Source organism: Mustela nivalis, assembly GCF_964662115.1.
Source record: "Mustela nivalis genome assembly, chromosome: 13".
Lineage (NCBI taxonomy): Eukaryota > Metazoa > Chordata > Mammalia > Carnivora > Mustelidae > Mustela > Mustela nivalis.
Genome location: NC_139032.1, coordinates 63985415 through 64005949, shown reverse-complemented (window position 1 = coordinate 64005949; position 20535 = coordinate 63985415). Strand labels below are relative to the sequence as shown.

The window sequence follows — 20535 nt, the reverse complement described above, 5'->3', positions numbered from 1 at the left end:
TCTATAGGTTTTAATTTTCTCATCTTGATCATTTATAACCTGGATTTTTATCCATCTCTGTCTCTACTGATGCTCTTTTCACCAAATGTCAACAGTGACTTTCTAAATGCCAAACCTAACAAGTTTCTGTCCTGACTTTTATTTCTCTGAATTGCAGAAACCACCTTCTTTAAATTTCATTTACCTTGACTTCTGGGACATCACCCTCTTGATTTTCCTCCTATATTTCTGATTATCCCTTTTCAGTCTGCTTTCCTGAACTCTACTCTTCTGCTAAACTTCTACTTAAATGTTGATGCTTCCTAGAATTCTCTTCTCAGATTTCTCTTTTCACCACATACGCTTTTTTAGGGGGTAATTTCATTTATCCTCATGGTCTTCGCCATCGAAATATGCTAATAATGCTCAAACCCACATTTTCAGGATTGACCACTCTTCTGAACTTAGCCACATATTCTCCACTCCACTGGACATCTGCTGAATGTTCACAGGCATCTAAATTTCATGCACCCAATACTGAACTCATGAATTTAACTCAAATCTCCTATAATCTGCATCTTAGTGAAAGCTCCATATGCTCAATCACCCCATTCTTTTTCTTGGGGACTATGACCTAGCAATTAACAAGTCCTGGGGGTTCTGTCTCTTAAATATTTCTCAAATACATTCTCTCCTTTCCTTCTCCATTATCACAGGAAAAAAAAAAATCAAGTAAGGTGAGGACCAAAAGTGTGGATTGGATTAGGTAGTTAAATTTTGGCATTTTATTTTATCATTGGGCTCCTTATCTCCAGGCTTTATTTTACCCATCAATCCATCCTTAAGACTGCCACCAAGTGATCTTTCTGTAGTAAGTGGGACCATGTCAATAACATCAGGCTCATCAGTGCAAACAACAGTTTAAGCTTCTTTAGTTGTCTCTAAGGGACCCTTATTATCTTAAAGGCTATTGCTTGCCATTCAGAGTCACTGTCAGTTGTCTGCTAATACTAGGCAGTGGTTCTCTTTTGTTTTTTGAACTCCAGCTGTTGGTCTGTCTGGAAAGCCTTACTCTCTCCTTATCTGCCCACTGACAGCCTATTCATTCAATGAAACTTCCATTCGGTGTTCCCTGTGTGTGCTTCCCAGACTCTGAAAGACAGAATTAATCATTAAGTCTTTGGCACTACTTACGTTTCTTGTACATAACCCCTCTTTTGCATGTGTGTGTCATACCAAGTTCTTGTTCACTCTATCTTATTTCTATGGCTATCTCTGTTACGGATAGCAAACCTGTCCACCCACAACAAACTCAGAGCTCTCATCAAAATGCTAATAGTAGGGCCTATTTACAATTTTGAAATACTTTATGTGCTTTTCATTAGTGACCATTATGTTTTGAAATCCTACGTTCCCTTCTAGACTATCTGTCCCAGGAGGTCAAGGTCAGTGTCCTTTTGTTCACTGCTAGAACCCCAGTACCAAACATTGTGTCTGTCAGAAGTATTTAATATTTTTGGACTAACTTGCTTACTCTTTGAAGACAGAGTCCTCGTTTTAGTCATCTTCTTACCCTAGTTCATAACAGTGCCCAGAAGAGATACCAATAAATGTTGATCTGAATGCCAGTTGCCTTGCCAAACAGCATAGAAAATAAGCAAATAGAGTACTTTCTGACAGTTAGAAAATCTCATCTTAACATAATTTTGCATTTCTTCCTGTTTATCATTATTTTGGACATATCATTAAATCAAGAAATCCAGTGGTGAGTTAAATCAGGGTTGGCAAGCAGATTGTTTTAGTCGTGCCATCTTCAGTACATTTACAGTAGATGCTTTAAGTTTTATTTTGGGAAAGATTCTGAGGCCATGTGTGATTTCACCATAAAATATACAAAGATGAATTAGCACTCAATCATGGACTCAGCAAGGAAGGAATAGCAGCATATGTGCTACATAGTTGCCATTCCTTTGTAAACCAAGCAGGGAGCTGACAAATAGTACAGTCACACAAAAGGCCTCCCTCTTACATGGTCAAACACTCATCCACAGTGTCTGGGAACCTGACAGTTAGCTGATTACTTATTAGAACGTTGCTCTGCTAGATGGTCTGACTGTAGAATATTTTAAAGCAACAAGTCCTTAACTCTTATTTCTCCAACAGTTAATATCTTCCTCTGATTAAAGAACATGAACATACTTTTCCTTTTAAAAGGAGTAAAAACATTTGAAACCAAATAAATAAAAAGGCTTTTGGGTATTCCAGCCAGTAAGTTTTTTAGGATGACTCAGATTCATGTAAATTCTGTTCTGTAGTGAATATTACCACCTGACATTTAAATATGGTCTTATATTCTTTTTATTTTTTTTTTTAAGACTCATCTATTTATTTGACACAGAGAGAGAGACAGCGAGAGAGGAAGCATAACTGGGGGAGTGGGAGAGAGAGAAGCAGACTTCCCGCTGAGTAGGAAGCCCAATGAGGGCTCAATCCCAGGATCCTGGGATCATGACCTGAGCCAAAGGCAGAGGTTTACTGACTTAGCCACCCAGGCACTCTGCAGTCTTATATTCTTAAAATTATTTCACATCCATTGTTCCACATTGTTCCAGAATTACACAACCAACTCATAATAGTAACAAATACCTATTACCTTGGTGTTATCTAATTCATAGAATATTTTCTATTAGCCACACGTGGCTTCCTTTTCATCTAATTTGACCTTTCAAAATATACCATCTGAACCTTTGCTTAAAATGTAAAGGTGTTTCCATTTTACTCTATTCTCTCAAATACTACACACACACACACACACACAAACCTATTAAAGAAGAAAAATTCCATTTAGTTGGAAATGGCAATACTGAGCCAACTATGAAGCACCAGGTCACCAGTACAGTGAAATCCTCAGAACTCACGTGGGAGGCAGATTTTACCAAAAGCAGGAGCCACTGCCCTGAAGGTCTATTGAAAAGTTACTGTGTTTGAGGCAATGAGATATGGGGGCACAGGCAGGTCATAAAGAAAGCAGGGATGGGGGCGCCTGGGTGGCTAAGTGGGTTAAAGCCTCTGCCTTGGGCTCAGGTCATGATCTCAGGGTCCTGGGATCAAGTCCCACATTGGGCTCTCTGCTCAGCAGGGAGCCTGCTTCCCCCTCTCTCTGCCTGCCTCTCTGCCTACTTGTGATCTCTCTCTGTCAAATAAATAAATAAAATCTTAAAAAAAAAAAAAAAGAAAAAAGAAAGCAAGGATGTCCCTACAGATCTGCAAGCATGGGGATCTGAAAAGGAACTAAAGTTTAGTGGTTCTTGCTATGGTCCACAACACAACCATCAAGTTGATAGAAACGGTCAAAAGAATAGGGTGATGGGGGCGCCTGGGTGGCTCAGTGGGTTGAGCCTCTGCTTTGGCTCAGGTCATGATCTCGGGGTCCTGGGATCGAGCCCCACATCAGGCTTTCTGCTCAGTGGGGAGCCTGCTTCCCCCTCTCTCTCCCTGCTTCTCTGCCTACTTGTGATCTCTGTCTGTCAAATATATAAATAAATAATCTTTTTAAAAAATTAAAAAAAAAATAAAAAGAACAGGTGATGGATGGATAAGAACCAGCGATCCTCAGATCATGACTCCAACAACCTTTGACTTATATTTTGCTGAGAACCATACCAGCTTTCTGGATAACAAAAACTGAAGTCAGGTGCTTGATTTGCAAGATAAACACAAAACAACAGATTGTGTGGAAATGTGTTTAAGACAACAAAGCTCAACCAAAACTGTGTAATGTTCCCAATTCACAGCCTTTCAGTCCACTCAAATAATCTTCTGAAACTAGCAGCCCAAATCAAGGATAACTGATAATCAAAAAGTCACCCACTGGCCTTTTATAGCATAAGAGCTATAAAACCAAAAATCCAAACCCCACAAAAGAAAAAAATTAGATCAACAACATGTAATAGGAAGAGAACAACCCAATAAAAAAGGAAGGATTTGGACAAATCTCAGTAGATGTGCAAATATCACAGACAGCTGTAGAAAGAGCTTGAAGAGGAGATATAGGATTTTAAATAGGCAATTATTATTGAGACCACCGGAGGTAAAAAAAAGTTGGCAGCACTCAAAGAAATGCAAAAGAAAAATAAAATCTTGACAAACTAAAGCCTTATTAAAAGCAAAAATATAAAATAAATACAGCTGAAAAAAGAGACAGATATAGTGGAGAGGCTTGAAATGACATAAGACAAGGTCAGAAAGGACAAAGATATTAACATGATTATAAGGAAGATGAGAGATAAAGGCAAAGGACATCTGCCATACCTACAACTGATGTTCCTGAAAGAGGGAACAGGAACGAAAAAACAAAACAAAACAAAACAAAAACAACCCAGAGTAAAAATAGTCAAAGATATAACAGAAGAAAACAATCCTGGATTAAAGATTTGAAACTGCAGGTAAAAAAGACATACCCTTTCCTAAGAACACCTAATAAAGTACTGGTGAAGTGGAACTCCAAAGATTAAAAAAAAAGTCCTCTGTGGTAACTGGCACTTGAGCCAGGCTTTGAGTTACAGATAGACTTGGACATTTGGGGATGAAGAGAGAATGCATGCCACGCAGGGGGACTTGTAGGGAGGAAGCACAGAAGTGGGTAAAGTTCTGGATGTGTCCTGGAATAGAGAATGTTGGGTAGGGCATCTAGAAAGTAGGGTAGGAGGAGTCTCTGTGGGACCCATGGCCGGTAAGAATAAGGAGGTGGAGTTTTATTCTGTGATCAGTGAGGTGTTATTTAGTCAGCATAGAGCAAAATCAGCATTGTGCTTAGGGAAGATTAATCTGGCAGAAAATCTTTAAGAAGAGTATGGGCCGCAGGAAGGGTACCATTTACAAGGTGAATAAAGGGTTTAGCAAAAGCCTGGCAGGGCTTGGCCTGACATAATGGAAGTAGAAAAGGGGAATTGGAGAATCCATTCCTGGGGGAGACGCAATAGAGAACGGACTTTGGCAAATGGCTAAAAATGAAAATAAGGAGAGAAAGTGGGGGTGGAGGGGTAGAATCCTAACTTCAGGTGGTTAGTTGGTTGTTACTGGCAGTTTCCTCATTCTTTAAATGCTTTTTAGCACTGTACATGCAAATCGTTTCATTAATGAGGAAAATGAACCCAGGGAAAGGCTGAAGGTCAGACAACCAAGAGCTCCTGAGAATCTCCTAATCTACAGCAGAGTCCTCGGGCAATGAAATACAGGAGAGGAGAAAAGAGCAGAGGCCTTTACTGACTGAGGGCCCAAGGGAAGTCCCTGGTGAGAATGGAAGACACACTACCCTCTTCATAGTTATACCAAAGGTGGGACCCTGGGAACCTCAGACTCTGTCCCGTACACTCCAAGCAGAGGTCACTTAGAGATTTCAAGGTGGGTTGTCACACAGGTGTAGAACCCTCTCTTAATACCCACTGCCGGCTTAATAGGCCTCCCAACCTGACTGCAGAATGTTCTGAGCCAAGAAAAAGCTGGTGGCTCAGATTTGGCCATCTTAAGAATGGGCTTTGGGGGCGCCTGGGTGGCTCAGTGGGTTAGGCCGCTGCCTTCGGCTCAGGTCATGATCTCAGGGTCCTGGGATCGAGTCCCGCAGGGCTCTCTGCTCAGCAGGGAGTCTGCTTCCCTCTCTCTCTCTCTCTGCCTGCCTCTCCATCTACTTGTGATTTCTCTCTGTCAAATAAATAAATAAATAAATAAATAAATAAATAAAGAAAAAAAGAAAGAAAGAAAGAAAGAATGGGCTTTGGGGTCAAAACATATCTGGGCTTGAATTCCATTTCTGTCACTTATCGAGTGACACTAAGCAAGGGATGTAACTTCCCTGAGCTAGGCTTGGATATTCATGTCTCACACGGTTCTGGTGGGGATTTCACAAGGTAGTGAGTAAAGTGGATAACAAAGCGCCTGTGACACAAACGCTCAGCCAATGGGGTACCTGGTGGCCCTCACCCCACACTCCCACTGTACCTGCTGTCCCAGCTGCTGGTTTCCTGCAAAATCACCTCCAGTTTCCGAAGCTACATCTTCTGTCTGTTCGCTCTATATCCTCCTTTCTCAACCCTTCCTTCCCTGGAGCTCCTCTTTGTCCTGCTTCCTGGGAACTCAGGCTCTTGTAAATTTTGCTTTTCATTCCTTGTTGTCATCAAGTGTCATTCTCTTTATGCTTTTTCCTATTCCTATTCTGCTCCTCCCTCTTCAGGAGTTAGAAGGAAAATGACTCAGATGGAGGCAAAAAGGCACTTAGGACAAAACTCCTTCTTGATCTGTAGAGCAGCCCTGAATATTTCACCCTCGTATGATGAAGAAATGGGTGCCAAAAGTGACTATTACTCTAAAGCCCGCCCAGAGACAGAAAACCATGGTAATTCCCACAGAAAGCCCTCACTGTGGAGGAATAAAAGACATTCCTCACAAACTATAAATATACAGACATTGGAAATATACTAGACCACTAGGCACTGGGTAAGATTCTGCTTGGACACACAGAGAACAACTTTTGAGAGAAGTTCACATGAGGTCATTAAACCGACTGGTAGGTAATTCCAAGCCCAGCACCTCTTTTGTGGGGTGAGGCTTGAAGCGACTCCCAGCTCCCTGGGCAGCTCCCATTTAGTTCTAAAGGTATCAGGTGGCTGGGCCGTGACCACAGTGTCAGAACTGCTGAGCAGGGGTTTTGTCCAACATGATCTTACAATATCCAGTCATTTCTCAAGAATGTAAATCAGAAACAGAAGTCTTTTGAAAAATTCTTAATGCCAGGTGGAGATGAAACAAGGCTTGGGGAAAAAAAAATCACAAAATATCAATGTCAACAAACAAAGCACATGCTAATAACATGTGTTTTGGCAGCATTTTGGAGGGAGGGATATTTCCTGGTGACCCTAGGTCTGTCATCACTGGGCGCTCAGAGCTCACAATATGCTCGTTTTGAGGAGGGAAAGATTAGGGAGAGATCATTTTGGTAATGGTTTAAAAGAACTCTGAGCCTCACACTTGGAAAATTTCACCAGGTTATTTAGATACGGTTTTACTGACAATGCTTTTCTGGTTTCTGAAATTCTCAGGTGATCCAAGAGAAGTCAGGATATAGAACACCCAGAGTTTCAAGACTTCTCCCTTTCTGCAAAATGAACAGATCTCTAAAATCGGTCTGGGTTGGTGGACAGTGTAGGTGGGCAGTTCTTCTGAGGGACTTCCGCTTTCTGCCCCAGGGACTCCTGTCCAACAAGACACATTATCAGGTATTCTTTCTACTCCTTTATTCCTGACTGCCCCGAGGGGCCTTCTCTGACTATCATTAGCATCCAGGTACCTAACTAGTCATGGGTCAATAAACATTTATCGAGCATCTGTTAGGCACCACGGCCTGTGCTGGTCACTGGGGGGTACAGAGATGAATAAATCATATTTCCTCAAAGCAAGGGACAAAGAATTATGTTATGCTGTGAGAAATCAAGAGGTATAAAGTGCTTTGGGAGCCCAGAGGAAGCAGTAATTAATTTTTCCCAAATGGTGGGTTGAAGGAAGGATTGCCAGAGGTGGTTGTTCAGGCAGGGGCTCAAAGGGAAAGGATGTCACTGCGGGAGAGAAAGGAAGGGTATTCATGACAAGGGAAAGGGCCTGAGCAGAGGTAACTGATGAGAAGGTACTTGGCATGTTGAAAATGCTACAGGTGGGTGGATTGGCTAGCACACTGTTTCTGTAAGTGCTTTATGAGAGGGTGGACAAGTGAAATTGGAAATAGGCTGGCTCAGTTTATGAAGGAGTTAGCACAGTGTTCATCAGAGCAGGGTTCTCAAAGTGTGGTCTCCAGACCATGGGCATCAACAGGAAACTTGTTAGAAATGCAGATTCTCAGGCTCCACCCCTGACCGACTGCATCAGAAAGTAGGGGTAGTGAGTTGAGGAGAATGAGGGAAGGAACAGCAGTTTGGTAATCTCTCCAGGTGATTAAAAAAAAAAAGATTTCATTTATTTGACAGAGAGACAGGAAGAAAGAGAACACAAGCAGGGGAAGTGGGAGAGGGAGAAGCAGGCTTCCTGCAGAGCAAGGAGCCCGATGCGGGGCTCGATTTCAGGACCCTGGGATCATGACCTCAGCTGAAGGCAGACATTTAATGATTGAGCCACCCAGGTGCCCCTCTTCAGGTGATTTTGATATACTAAGGTTTGAGAACCACTGCTGCAGGCAAGGAAGGCATTAGAGGTATCTAGGCAGAGCAACAGTATAACACAACTGTGTCTTACAGAGAACTCCATCGATATGGAGTGGTAAAAAGGTGGGTACTGAAGGTAAGGGGACCACTTACTTGGCTTTTGCAGTGACCTGTATAAGAGTTAATGAGGAGGGGCACCTGGGTGGCTCAGTGGGTTAAAACCTCTGCCTTCGGCTCAGGTCATGATCCCAGGGTCCTGGGATTGAGTCCCACATCGGGCTCTCTGCTCAGCAGGGAGCCTGCTTCCTTCTTTCTCTCTGCCTGCCTCTCTGTCTACCTGTGATCTCTGTCAAATAAATAAAAATAAAAATCTTTTAAAAAAAAAAAGAGTTAATGAGGAAATGCAGAAAGTCATCCACCTACTTTTTCCTTGCCTTATCTAATCCAGCAAAAGTTACACACACATACACACACACACATCACCCAACTAGTTTGAGTGATCTCTGTTTTCTTAATAAACTCATGAGTACCCACTTCGCAGAAGCGTTCTATACTGTCAGGTCACCCCACTATACCCCCCCAAACTCAGGTTTGCTTTTCCCATTTATGTTTGATTCTCTTCAGGTAGGATAATCTGGATCTCAGTTAGAGCCTGTCTCCTTCCTTCCAATGGGAGTTGGAGGACAGGGTTCTGGTTTTGTTTCTCACTGAATTCTTAATGCCAAAAAATGTCCTATATGAAGGAATTAAGGAAGTGACAATAGTAAATGAGAAAATAGACAGATTCAAGAGACAAAGTTTTGGGAGAGGATGGGGAGGATTTTAGACTATTCTTGGACTCTGATCTGGGAGACTGTTCTTAAGAACAAGAGGGTTAAAAAAAAAAAAAAAAAAAAGAGGGTTTATAGAAAAGCTCGCTGGAGCTAGGGAAGGGTTGGTGGATCAACTATTCTGGTGGATGCAAAGGGAAAACTAAGTCATGGAGCAAGTTCCTGTGGACTCTGGGGAAGGAACCAATCAAGTAAAGCCAAGTCCTAAAGCATGTGGATTAGGGCCACATACAAGGACAAGCCTAGTGTCAAATGACAAAACCAAAAAAACTCAGTAAGGTGATGTCCCGTAGGCAAAGGAGAGCAAGCTATGGATTAGGGGATCACAGTGCCTCAGAAGCAGTGCAACACTCTACCCAAGAGGTTTTGGGCAAGAGTGGGTTTTATAAAATGTTAGAAGGGGCAACACAGAAACAGAGCATGATTGGCTAGGAGGTAGAGTTCCTTAGAGGGCTCGCGGGTCCTATTTTCTAGGGTAAGGTGAACTAGCTAAAGGGAGTTGGAAGATCGGGATTGGTGTATGTTATGGAGAACTCTTGCCAAAGAAACCTAAGTGCTGGCTGATTTAGGTTTACTTTTGTGACCTGTGCTGGGCCACTGGGGGAGCCTCCATTTTGTGGGTCCTAATATAGGAGTTAACTTTGTCACTAGCTTCAGAAGTATAAGCAGAGTTGAGCTGGGTCAGGGGCATCCCAAGTTTCAAATTCCAGTCTTTCTTTAACCCATCCAATGGTTAACTCATTCAAAATGTTTGACCAGAGAGGCAATATGGCATCGTGGTTAATAGGGCAAAGTCTATAGCCTGATTGACAAGGTTTCAATCCCAGTTCTACCATTATTAGCAGGGAGACTTTGGACAAGTTACTTCAGCTTTTCTGTGCTTCAGTTTACTTATATATATGAGAATCTCTAATGAGGTGTTTTATTGGTTAAAGAGGAAGCCTGGATCCTCTAATGAGAGAGATGTTCGGATAGAATCGGATTGAGAGAATGGTAAGGGTTTAGAACAGCCACTGCGGGATAGGGAATAGAAATGCTGACCAATAGGGAGAACCAAATTAGGGCTGGGAATTATCAATGTGTAGCGATGTGGCCAATTAGCAGGACTGTGCTCCTTCCCCCACACTATTAGGCATCAAAGGAATAGCAACAGAGAAAGTCAACAATGGGACTGATTTGGTGTGTGGCACCACTAAGTGGGCAAAGGGACTAAAATTCCAGAGAGCATAGCAACAGAGCGTGCTGGTGACAGAAGCTCAAGAATCATGTAAGCATATGTGTCCTGATGTAATTTCCCAATTTCGGGTATTTACATACTTATTTGTGGCTGTCCCACTTCCATCCCCTTGCTACAAAGTTCTTTATTCTTGTCTAATCCTCATTCAATAGATATTAAGTTTTTAAATGCTCATCCATGGGGTTGCCTGGGTGTCTCAGTCAGTTAAATATCTACTTTCAGCTCAGGTCATGATCTCAGCATCCTGGGATGGAGCCCCGCATCGGGCTCCCTGCTTAGCTGGGAGTCTGCCTCTCCCTCTCCCCAACTTACCACTGCCCCAACCACTGCTCATGGACACTCTCTATCGCTCTCTAAAATAAAATCTTTAAAGAAATATTCATCCGTATGCAACCTGCAATCCTCTTGCTCACTCTGTGCTATGAAAAACCCATCATGGTTAAGAACTTAGACTTTGACCTGAGTTCAGTTCTGTCTAACAAGAAGTAGTGAGATTTGTCACTTAGTGTCATTTTTGGCAGGTACTTAATCTCTCTGATCCTCAATTTTCTAATCTGAAAACTGGCGTTAATATCTACTTCATAAATCATGAGAATTAAATAAGGTAACTCACACAAAAGGTTTACCCCAGTGATTGGCATAGAGTAGATCATCAATACATGACGACTGTATTGGTTTTATCAACCCCCACAGTGCCTAAGAACTGATGATGCTAATTATTTCAATAACATGAGACAGAAGAGCCAATCCTTTCAGACTAGAATCTGTTGCTTGAGCAAATTCCCATAGGTTTTCCTAGGAGACCCATGTTTCTTCACAATATCTAAGAGAATGCCATGTCTTTTGTAGTTGGTAATGCTTATTTTCTATTCAAAGAATTCTTCATTCCTCAGGACAGTCCTATGCAGGGATACAGGAATGTCATTTTCTTTCAGACTGAAACTTGCATATTTGGATCCTTTTCTCATGAGATTCCTGCCAGGTGTCCCTGTGATACCGCTAAGCAGACAGTGTTACCTACGACCTTGAGGTCATTCATCTGTGGAACACACTCTCCACCTCTTTCTCACTTCTGCCTTGTGTCTTGTTGCTGTTACCTATTTTAGTCTTTCGTCCTAAACTCTGTAATGTTATTCTTGTTAGCTAGGCAGAGTACATATCACAAATGGTGGGAGTTCTAGACGTCTTACTACACATTCCACCAAAACAATCCTTCCCACAACACAACAGGCAAATTCTACTACAGGTAATTGGCTACTAACTTCTTACTGCCTTCTCCCTCACTGTTTCTAAGGGGTTTTGTTGGCTTCTTCTATTACATCATGTTATTATGTGTCATTAAACAGCTGCCATATTGTACCCTCTAGAAGGGGCCATTCATCCTTGTACAACAGATGAGAGAATGGGGAGCTATTTAAATGCGGAAAGTCCCTGGAGAAAGAGGCTATTCGGTAAATATGTAGGGTGTTCTTTCCTGGGCAATACCAATCACAGATTATAAGATTTTATATATAATATATATACACACACAGAGAGAGAGAGAGAGAAGGAAAGGGAGAGTAGACCTCAACAAACACTTGAATAAATGAAATTTAAACTTTGCTTCAGTCCATGAAGGAAATGTATTTTTTCTTACTTATTTAATTTGTTTTCTGTGTCTCCAGGAAAAGCCAAACCCATTCATCAACAGTCATTTTTAGGAGAACGCTGGCACAGCCATAGCCCTAAAGGAGGGGAGTGGGAGAGGGGGGGTGGCTGAGGCTTCCTAGCTGCTTTTGAATTCCCATCATCTCCTCTTTTGAAGATACTACAGATTTACAAGTTTCATCTCACTAATCCTATCAAGTGGCACAGGTGTGGTAGAGGTTTACATTTTCAGGGAGCTGTTGAGGCACAGAGTAGGGAAAAGCTCTGAAGCCGTGTGGATCAATGCTGGGCCCTCAGCCCTTGACGCTGGCCCCACAGTCTTTTGCATCTTTTCCTTCAAAATGGCCAATCTATTGACCAGTAAGAATTGTATGTCACTGTTGTCTTACATTTCCTGTCAAAATGACCCTCCTCCTGCCAGGAGTGCAGCACATGGACTGTGCATTCTCTTTGCAGTCACCTCCTGCCCCTCATCGCTCAGCCTTCTCCTGCCCCTTATGGCTCAGCCTTCCACACTGTCAGCCCTGAAGGAAACAGGCACAGGGAGCTCCCCTGGGGCCGGGGACTCCCTAGGTCGGCTACATCGGAGTCCTAGCAGGGTGGCTTCGAAGCAGGCATGATCATCCTCATAAGAGAGAGGGCGGCTACAGCACAGGAGAAGAGCTCATTTAGAATGGCAAAACTAGGGGTGCCTGGGTAGCTCAGTTGGTTAAGCAACTGCCTTTAGTTCAGGTCATGATCCTGGAGTCCCAGGATCGAGTCCTGCATCAGGCTCCCAGCTCCACAGGGAGTCTGCTTCTCCCTCTGACCTTCTTCTCACTCATACTCTCCCTCACTGTCTCTCTCTCTCAAATAAATAAAATATTTAAAAAAGAAAAAAAAAAAAGAATGGCAAAACTAGGAGGAGGCAGAGCTAGGATCCAAACCCAAGTATTTATTTTGATTTCAAAGTTCCTATTTCCCAGGTTATCTCCGCAGATGGAGTTTGGTAATATCCGGTGGCTCTCTAGGAACAGCAGCCCCTTCCGTGGGCCCATTCTATCGCCCGTACTGGGTCATCTTGCATATTAAGGTGGGGGAGGGGAGGTATGCTCCAGCAACTGTTTTTATCAGACTTCATCGTAACTATTTACTGAATGTTTTCTAAGTGTCATTTTTTCCTCCGTTTTCAAAAGGTGAAGAAATATAGTTTATTTCACAACAAATAGATGCGGGGGGGGGGGTGGGTAGGGGAACCCTCCCAACCGCAGTATTAATTGCTTTGCCGTGAGGCCTCTGGAGATGAATACATTATAAAGACAGAACTGTGTTTATCACCATATGGGACGTTAGTCACTTTTGGCTTCTCCTCTACATCCCTGGACAGAAGCCAGTGTCATTGTCGCCTGGGCTGTGAGACCCGTGAGAACATGCATTGTTGGAGCTAATGAGGGGTATGTGTTTAAAGGAGAAGAAGTCATCAGTTGGTACCCCAAGAAATTGTCATCGTAGGAAGCCTGATGGGGAGAGAAAAATCTGGCTACTCCGTGTTCAGAAATCAAGCTTCTAGTTATTTATCAGCAAAGACATCTGTATTTGTTTAATCTTATGACATTTTAAAAGTGATCATGAATTTTGGATTTATGGGCAGAGAGATCCTCATTAATCAAACATCTCTGTGCTACATGCGGTGCTGGGCCCTGTACTTAATTTTATTTAACCCTTGCGACAATTCTAGCTCCTAAGAGAATAAGCTTTAGGATCCACCTTGCGTTTGAATGCCAGCCCTGCCTCCTACTAGCTGTGTGACCTCTGCTGAGTTACTTCCCTCTCTGGCTCTTGATTTCCTCAACCTTAAAATGGAGGTTCTTGCACCCAGCCTGCAGCTCTGTGGTGAGGAATAAATGAAATAACGTGTGTAAAGTTCTTAGCCTGGCACTCAGCGTGCAGTAAACATTCGACAAATATGTATGAGCCGCTGCTTGTGCCAAGTATTGTTCTTGTTTTTGGAGCTGTGATATAGGAAACAGAAGCCCTGTCCTGTGGAGTTTAATATTCAGAAATAGGATGATTATTAACAATGAGTTATGAGGACGATATCACTGACCACTGTTTACCTGGGAGGAAGAGGCGCAGAAATTCATTTCTCCAAATGGTCTTGGTGGCAGAAACCCACCCGTTATGCTGGTACAGACAAGATGACACAGTTGTCTTAATTATCACATATGCATAACTTAATTATGCATATGCATGAGGAGTGGTAATGGCAATTCACAAACACAGCCTCATTTATTCTCTGTGTACTGTCACTGTGGGTAGACTGATACAGCAGAAAAGCTCAGGGCTTCCAGCCGGAGGATCTAGATTTAAATCACGCCTGCCACTCAGTTGATCTCCTGTGTCCTCTGTGAACAACTTGATCTCTTGAACTTGTCTGTTCATCTACACATTGGGCATAACAGTGCACTCACAGGACCTCTTGGGGGAATCAAACAGGCCTGGACGCTTAGGAACTCCGTAAAGCCTACTACATTATGGAAAGGAATGCTATAATATGAACATTTTGGAGGCAGGCTTTTTTCCCAGAGGTAAGACATACTAAAAGTTGGGCCACTGCTCTTCAGAGCATATTCTCGGTCGGTACACACACACAGCCAACGTGCACAGCACGCAGGCTGGGCCTCACGGAAGGGCACCAACCAGGGAAGCAGACAGGAGCCTACTTCCTGTGCACCAAGCTGTGCGCCCAAACACAGGACCGCCTCCCCACATCACATCCCCCCCCCCGCCCGCCCAGAGAAACTGGCATGTTTTTCTAATTTGTCCAAAGGCAGAGTACAGGCTAGGAATGTCCCTAATTATACTTTGTGCGCTTCTTTAATCTTCTACCATCTATTTCTGTTTAGTTAAGTCTTCTTTTTTAAAAGATTTTATTTATTCATTTGAGAGAGAGACAGAGTGAGCACAAGCAGAGGGAGAGGCACAGGGAGAAACAGACTGTTCGCTGAGCTGGGAGCCCAACATGGGGCTTGATCCCAGGACCTGGAAATCCTCACCTGAGCCGAAGGGTGACTGAACCACCCAGGTGCCCCTCATTCTTATCTCTTACACTTCCATTCCTTCTGGCTTGTTCTCCTCTTGCCTCTCCTTGATTCTTCTCACCTGGCAGCTTTTCCAACAGCTTGTTCAGACCAACATGGTACCTCTCCCTGCCAGCTGTCTCTTTTCTTGCCTGTGTGTACTTCCCAAGCCCGATGTGCAGAACATCCTTCCATCCAGACCTGCCACGCAGTCTGCCAAAGAAGGTCACCTCTCAGGTTGCCCTTATGTCTCAAAGTTCCTGCTGGACCATACATCGGAGGAGCCAGGTGCTGTCACTAACAAACCATGGAACCGCAAGCAAGGGCCCACCACGCAGGTATGGTTTCGAGTCCCCGTGCAACGTATTTAGACACAAAATCACATAAGGCCCTTAAAAGCAAGCAGCATAACAGGATAAGTGCAATTTGTAAAGACACATACGCCTTGATGATGGGACATTGAAGGAGGAGGAGAAGATTCATGAAATATTCAGTTATAACAAGTAAAGGTGGTGAAATGGAAACAACGTAAGCTGGAGGAAAAGGGAACACTGTCCTGCAACCCATGCTGGACAACATCAAGCAAAGGAGAATGCAGAAGTCTATTTTGTTACTGGAGTTCAACCCATCCAACGTACTGTCTCTGGCCGGATGACGACCCTGTGCTAATTCTCTCAACCCTAACGCTGCCAGCCCTGGCAGCAAGGTTTCTTCAGGGTCTGCTGGGCACCTCGCCATACGCAAGCAGTGTCTCCGGTTTGAAAGGGAAGTGGGCTGGTGATAAATGGTGAAGAGGGAACGGTGGGATCATTGGATCATTACTGCCCTCCTAATTCTGATTCGGCTGCCACTGAGGGCTGTGAGGGGAAGCAGAGGGAAGAGGAGGAGGAGGAGGCGAGGGTGGGGAAGGAACGCTGGAGTCACTGACACCCACTCACGGGTGAAGAAGAAGAGTCAAAGCTGATGGGATAAAACAGAGAACCGTCAAGAAATCCCTGCCACCTCAGTCAAGCGCCTGCTGTGTGCTTTCGCACGTTTCGCCGCAGTTTCTGGCCTGCCTGCTCTTCCCAGCACAGCTGCTGAAATGACCCACGGCTGTGCTAATGCACAGGCTTTCCCAGACTCCCCTGCTGCTCCCTTCCTCACCGAGAACCTGTCGGCACACAGTGGCAGGAGGGGAAAACGGAAAAACGTGAAGGTGAGAACAACTGCCCCAGAAGGTTAAGGGCACACGGGGATCTCCAGAGGATGCGAGGGTCTGGCTTTTATCAAGAAAGGGCTCAGGTTACAGGGTCTGGGACCTGTAAGCCAGAGGGGACCCAGGGTAGGAGGGACAGATAGACCTTTGTCATCTAACGACTTCCATTGATTCCGGAGCACAGTCCGACAGAATCAGACAAAAACTCCAGATTGACAGATCTTTGGGAGTCACAGGGAGAGCAATCCTGGAAGCTGCATTTAAGCGGACGATACCCTTTCATTGATCCTGAGGGAGTTGGTAAAAGTGAGAGATAAGAAGAAACACACACCGGGGCGCCTGGGTGGCTCAGTGGATTAAGCCGCTGCCTTCGGCTTGGGTCATGATCTCAGGGTCCTGGGATCGGGTCCCGCGTCGGGCTCTCTGCTCAGCAGGGAGCTTGCTTCCCTCTCTCTCTCTCTCTCTGGCTGCCTCTCTGTCTACTTGTGATTTCTCTCTGTCAAATAAATAAATCTTAAAAAAAAAAAGAACAAACACACACACACCGTAGGGGGAAAAAGCCGGAGTCTGTGAGCCTGGCAAGGAGAGGCGGAAGATCCTTCAGGGAAGAGTTTGAAATCACAGTAAATAAGTGGGGGTGGTGTGCTGCAGTGGGAACGCTTTGCCCTGGGAATGAGAGCTGGGTTCTAAGCCAGTGCTCCAGTAATCAAGCTACCTACCAGGGGCTGGGTGCTCCCAAGTGGGGGCTGATGAGGCCCTTCTCTGAGTAGCCTATGAATCAATATTTGTTTATTTCAGTATGGATAAAAGAGAGCATTGAGTGATCTATAAGATTTAAATCATGACCATGTGGGAGGCAAAGGAATTTTTCTAATCCGTGTTCTCTGTGATCTGACCCCACAAAATTCACTGGCCAAGGAGCCAGGGCTGATGGGGTCTTGCAGTGTAAGTGCGACTTGGAAGTAATTCTTTATGCTTATCCCCTCATCTATAAAATGAGATGTGAGTTAAGCCATAAACTTGACTCTTCAGAGGTCTTCTGTTACCTTGTGTGCCATTCAGAGTCTCAATTCCCATTATCTGCTCAAAATACCCTCTGATAAATCCTGGGGTTTATCATTCCTCTGCTGCTTTCCTCCACAAACACCATGTCTAGTCCTACTACCTCCCCTTTGCTTTTCTTGGTCTCTTGAACCAGAGCTTGAATCCACTCTTGCTCCCTCCAAAAACTCTTAGTTGTATCCTATACTGTCGATAAGGTACTACCAGCTCATGAGTCTCATCATTTTTTTGCCATTTCTTTTCTTATAGATGACAACATATCCCTTAGAACTTGACCGTATGAACTAATCCTGTTGTCAAATAATTTTTTTTAATTTTATTTCTTTATTTGACAGAGATTACAAGTAGGCAGAGAGGCAGGCAGAGAGAGAGAGAGAGAGAGAGAGAGAGAAAGCAGTTTCCCTGCTGAGCAGAGAGCCCGATTGGGGCTCCATCCCAGGACCCTGAGACCATGACCTGAGCCGAAGGTAGAGGCTTAACCCACTGAGCCACCCAGGCGCCCCAGTCAAATTATTTTCTATGACTAAGGCTGGTCTCTTTGACTTAAAAGCAAACCCCTTAAGTCTTAAACATGTATATTCTGTATGGTGCCTCAACAGTCACTAAAGGCTTAATGCATAGAAATGTAGTCTATTTGGTTTGAGGACAAGTAGAGACTATTAAGGATGTCGACCTCATTTATGTAGAGAACAAAACGATGCATTTCCTAGAACTCAAAACCGAAACTTGGGTTAAATTCTTGTTTATAATCTGCAATTTCCTTGACTGTTGTTGCCTATTAGCAATTCAAATACTTGAATGATTTAATGTGCCATTTTATGTTCCAGGTGCCTTAGAAGTATGAGCTCTCTTAATTCTCACCGCTCCCCAGTGGATGGTATCATTGACCCCATGTTGCAGATGTAGAAAATGTAGGCCCAGTCAGGTTCACAGCTTATTCAAGCTCGCAGCGTAAAAGGGAGAGCTGGGACTTGAACTCAGGTTGTCCAAATTCAGAGCCTTGGTTATAACTATCATACGATCCTACTATCGGACTTAAGTATGGTCATATGGCCTAACTTTGCTGTGGTTCCCTTCACTTCCCTACAGGGATAAAGCCAAGGATAGCGGTCATACAACACAGGCATCCTTCTTCTAGTATGAAAACTCCATAATTTTTAAGCAGAAACATTAAACAAGAGTTTAATGTTTATTTAGTGGTCACCCTACGTCTGGCACTAATGTAAGCATCTGCATATGTTAGAGCATTTCATCCTCATGACTGCCTAAAATTAGTCATGTAAATATCATATACATACCAGTTATTCCTTAAAAAAAAACACACACAAACAGATAAAGTGATTGGAGCTTAAGTTAAATAATTTATCCAAAGTGAAAAGTTTTTAAGTGGTGAACCTAGCATTCAAATTCGGTTTCATCTTATACTGGAAGCCACACTCAGCATACATGCTATCCTGCCTTCTCATACTATTACAGTGCTTATATGATTTAATTATTAGCAAATGCTCTTTTATAATGGAAAAACTCAGGGGGAAAGAATTAAGTCTGTTCTACCCAGCAGTTGAATACTATACTTATTAAAAGGAAAATGGTATTAAAGCGTAAGAGAGATTTCAAAAGCCTGTATAAGGGGACAGTTTCCATGTGCAGCGAAGGGAGTTCAGAAGTGGATCAAAGCGTGAAGAAAAACTGATAAGAAAGAAAAACTCTTGTCACTGCTAAGACTGTAACTCAAGCTTATCTTTCTAGAGGTTTTCTAATTGAGGCCTGACCCCAAGGGATTTACATCACAGCCGAACTCGAGTTCAGCTGTATAATTTGTAGTATGTTTGCGTCTATCTGGTGGCCAAACTTAGAGACAGGAAGTAACATGTACCATAATCCTTGCTTAATCATTCGAGACTTAAGACAGTTACAGACTTTGGGGAAGGACCCCAAACCACCTCTAAGTACTAGAATTCTCTGGTGCATCCTTTAGAAACTTGTGTCCTGGTCGCATTTAGGGCAGTGTTGATTAACCTTTATCTGTTTTAAAAGCCATTACAAGGGCATAAGACACTACTAGCCAAATAGTCTAGAAGGGATATGGTTATGGAGAGTCAGAATAATCTCATTATGCTAAATATTTTCTTATGAAACCTTCCAGGTAAAGGTTCAAAACCAATAATCAACATAGGCATAGTACTTCTTATCAGCAAGGTTCTGTTCTGAGCACTTTGCTTTAACTCAGCATTCTGTCAACAACCCTATGAGGTAGGTACTGGCTTTTATTTATTTATTTATTTATTTATTTATTTATTTATTTACATGCTTAACCGAGGTAACAAGTAGACAGAGAGAGAGATGGGGAAGCAGGCTCCCCGCTGAGCAGAGAGCCCAATGTGGGGCTCGATCCCAGGACCCTGAGATCATGACCTGAACCGAAGGCAGAGGCTTAACCCACTGAGCCACCCAGGTGCCCCAGAAGGTACTATTCTTATCAGCATTTTATAATGGGGAAACTAACATAAAGTGAGGTTAAGTGTCCCAGATCACACAGCTAGTAAGTGGCAGAGATAAAGCTGGAGCCCGGATAATCTGAGTATCGAGTCCATAGCTTTAGTCTCTTTGCTAAAAGTTTCTTTCAAAGCCAGTTCTTCACTACCTGTTTCTCTAGGGCTCGGTTCCCCATCTACAAAATCAGCTTAGAATGTGTGCCTTTCTCAGACTTGCAAGACTCCATGGAAAGTGAGCAAAGCAAAAGAAGGCAAGCAGCAGCAAAGCTTTCATAGCCACGAGCTGATGGCAGCATCAGAGAGAGAGAAACAGAAAGAACATTTAACAGAACTGGTGAAGTGGCTTCTCCGTCTAGAGAAGAGGCCCCAGCCTTGCTCCCTCTGGCCGGCCCTCGGCCCTCCCCTTTCTACCAGAGCTTCTGAGTCCCGTACCCTTCAGGTGGTCCCTTTAAAAGCTTGTGGCCCTGAACAGATACACTGGGGCCAGGGGCCAGTGCTTGCCTTAGGAATTAGAAGCTGGGTTTCCACACCTGCTTTCATTGCTCTGAAGCAAGGTTATTGCTTTAACTGTCTTCCTGCACTTAGTTTTCAATGTGACAAAATATTCTCCTTGAAATACCAATGGAAGGATTGGAGAGATCAGATCGTCTCACATACAGAAACACACAGTTATTCCAGAATGAGTTTACAAGAGCATTTCAATCGTTTTTTTTTTTTTTTAATACCATGAGGTTCTGGTCAAATAATGTGTTTATCATTAGCACACACACAGTTGGTCTTACCCGAGATAAGAAGGAGAATGGGAGCCATTACCTGTGTAGTAATCCTTGAAATTATTTCCA

General features: G+C 43.4%; 1 protein-coding gene across 1 annotated transcript in view; it reads right to left on the bottom strand.

The window, feature by feature from the left end:
• Nucleotides 1-20535, bottom strand: part of PLPPR1 (phospholipid phosphatase related 1) — a 254231-nt gene that overhangs the window by 137606 nt on the left and 96090 nt on the right. The gene's annotated exons all lie outside the window — the stretch shown is intronic.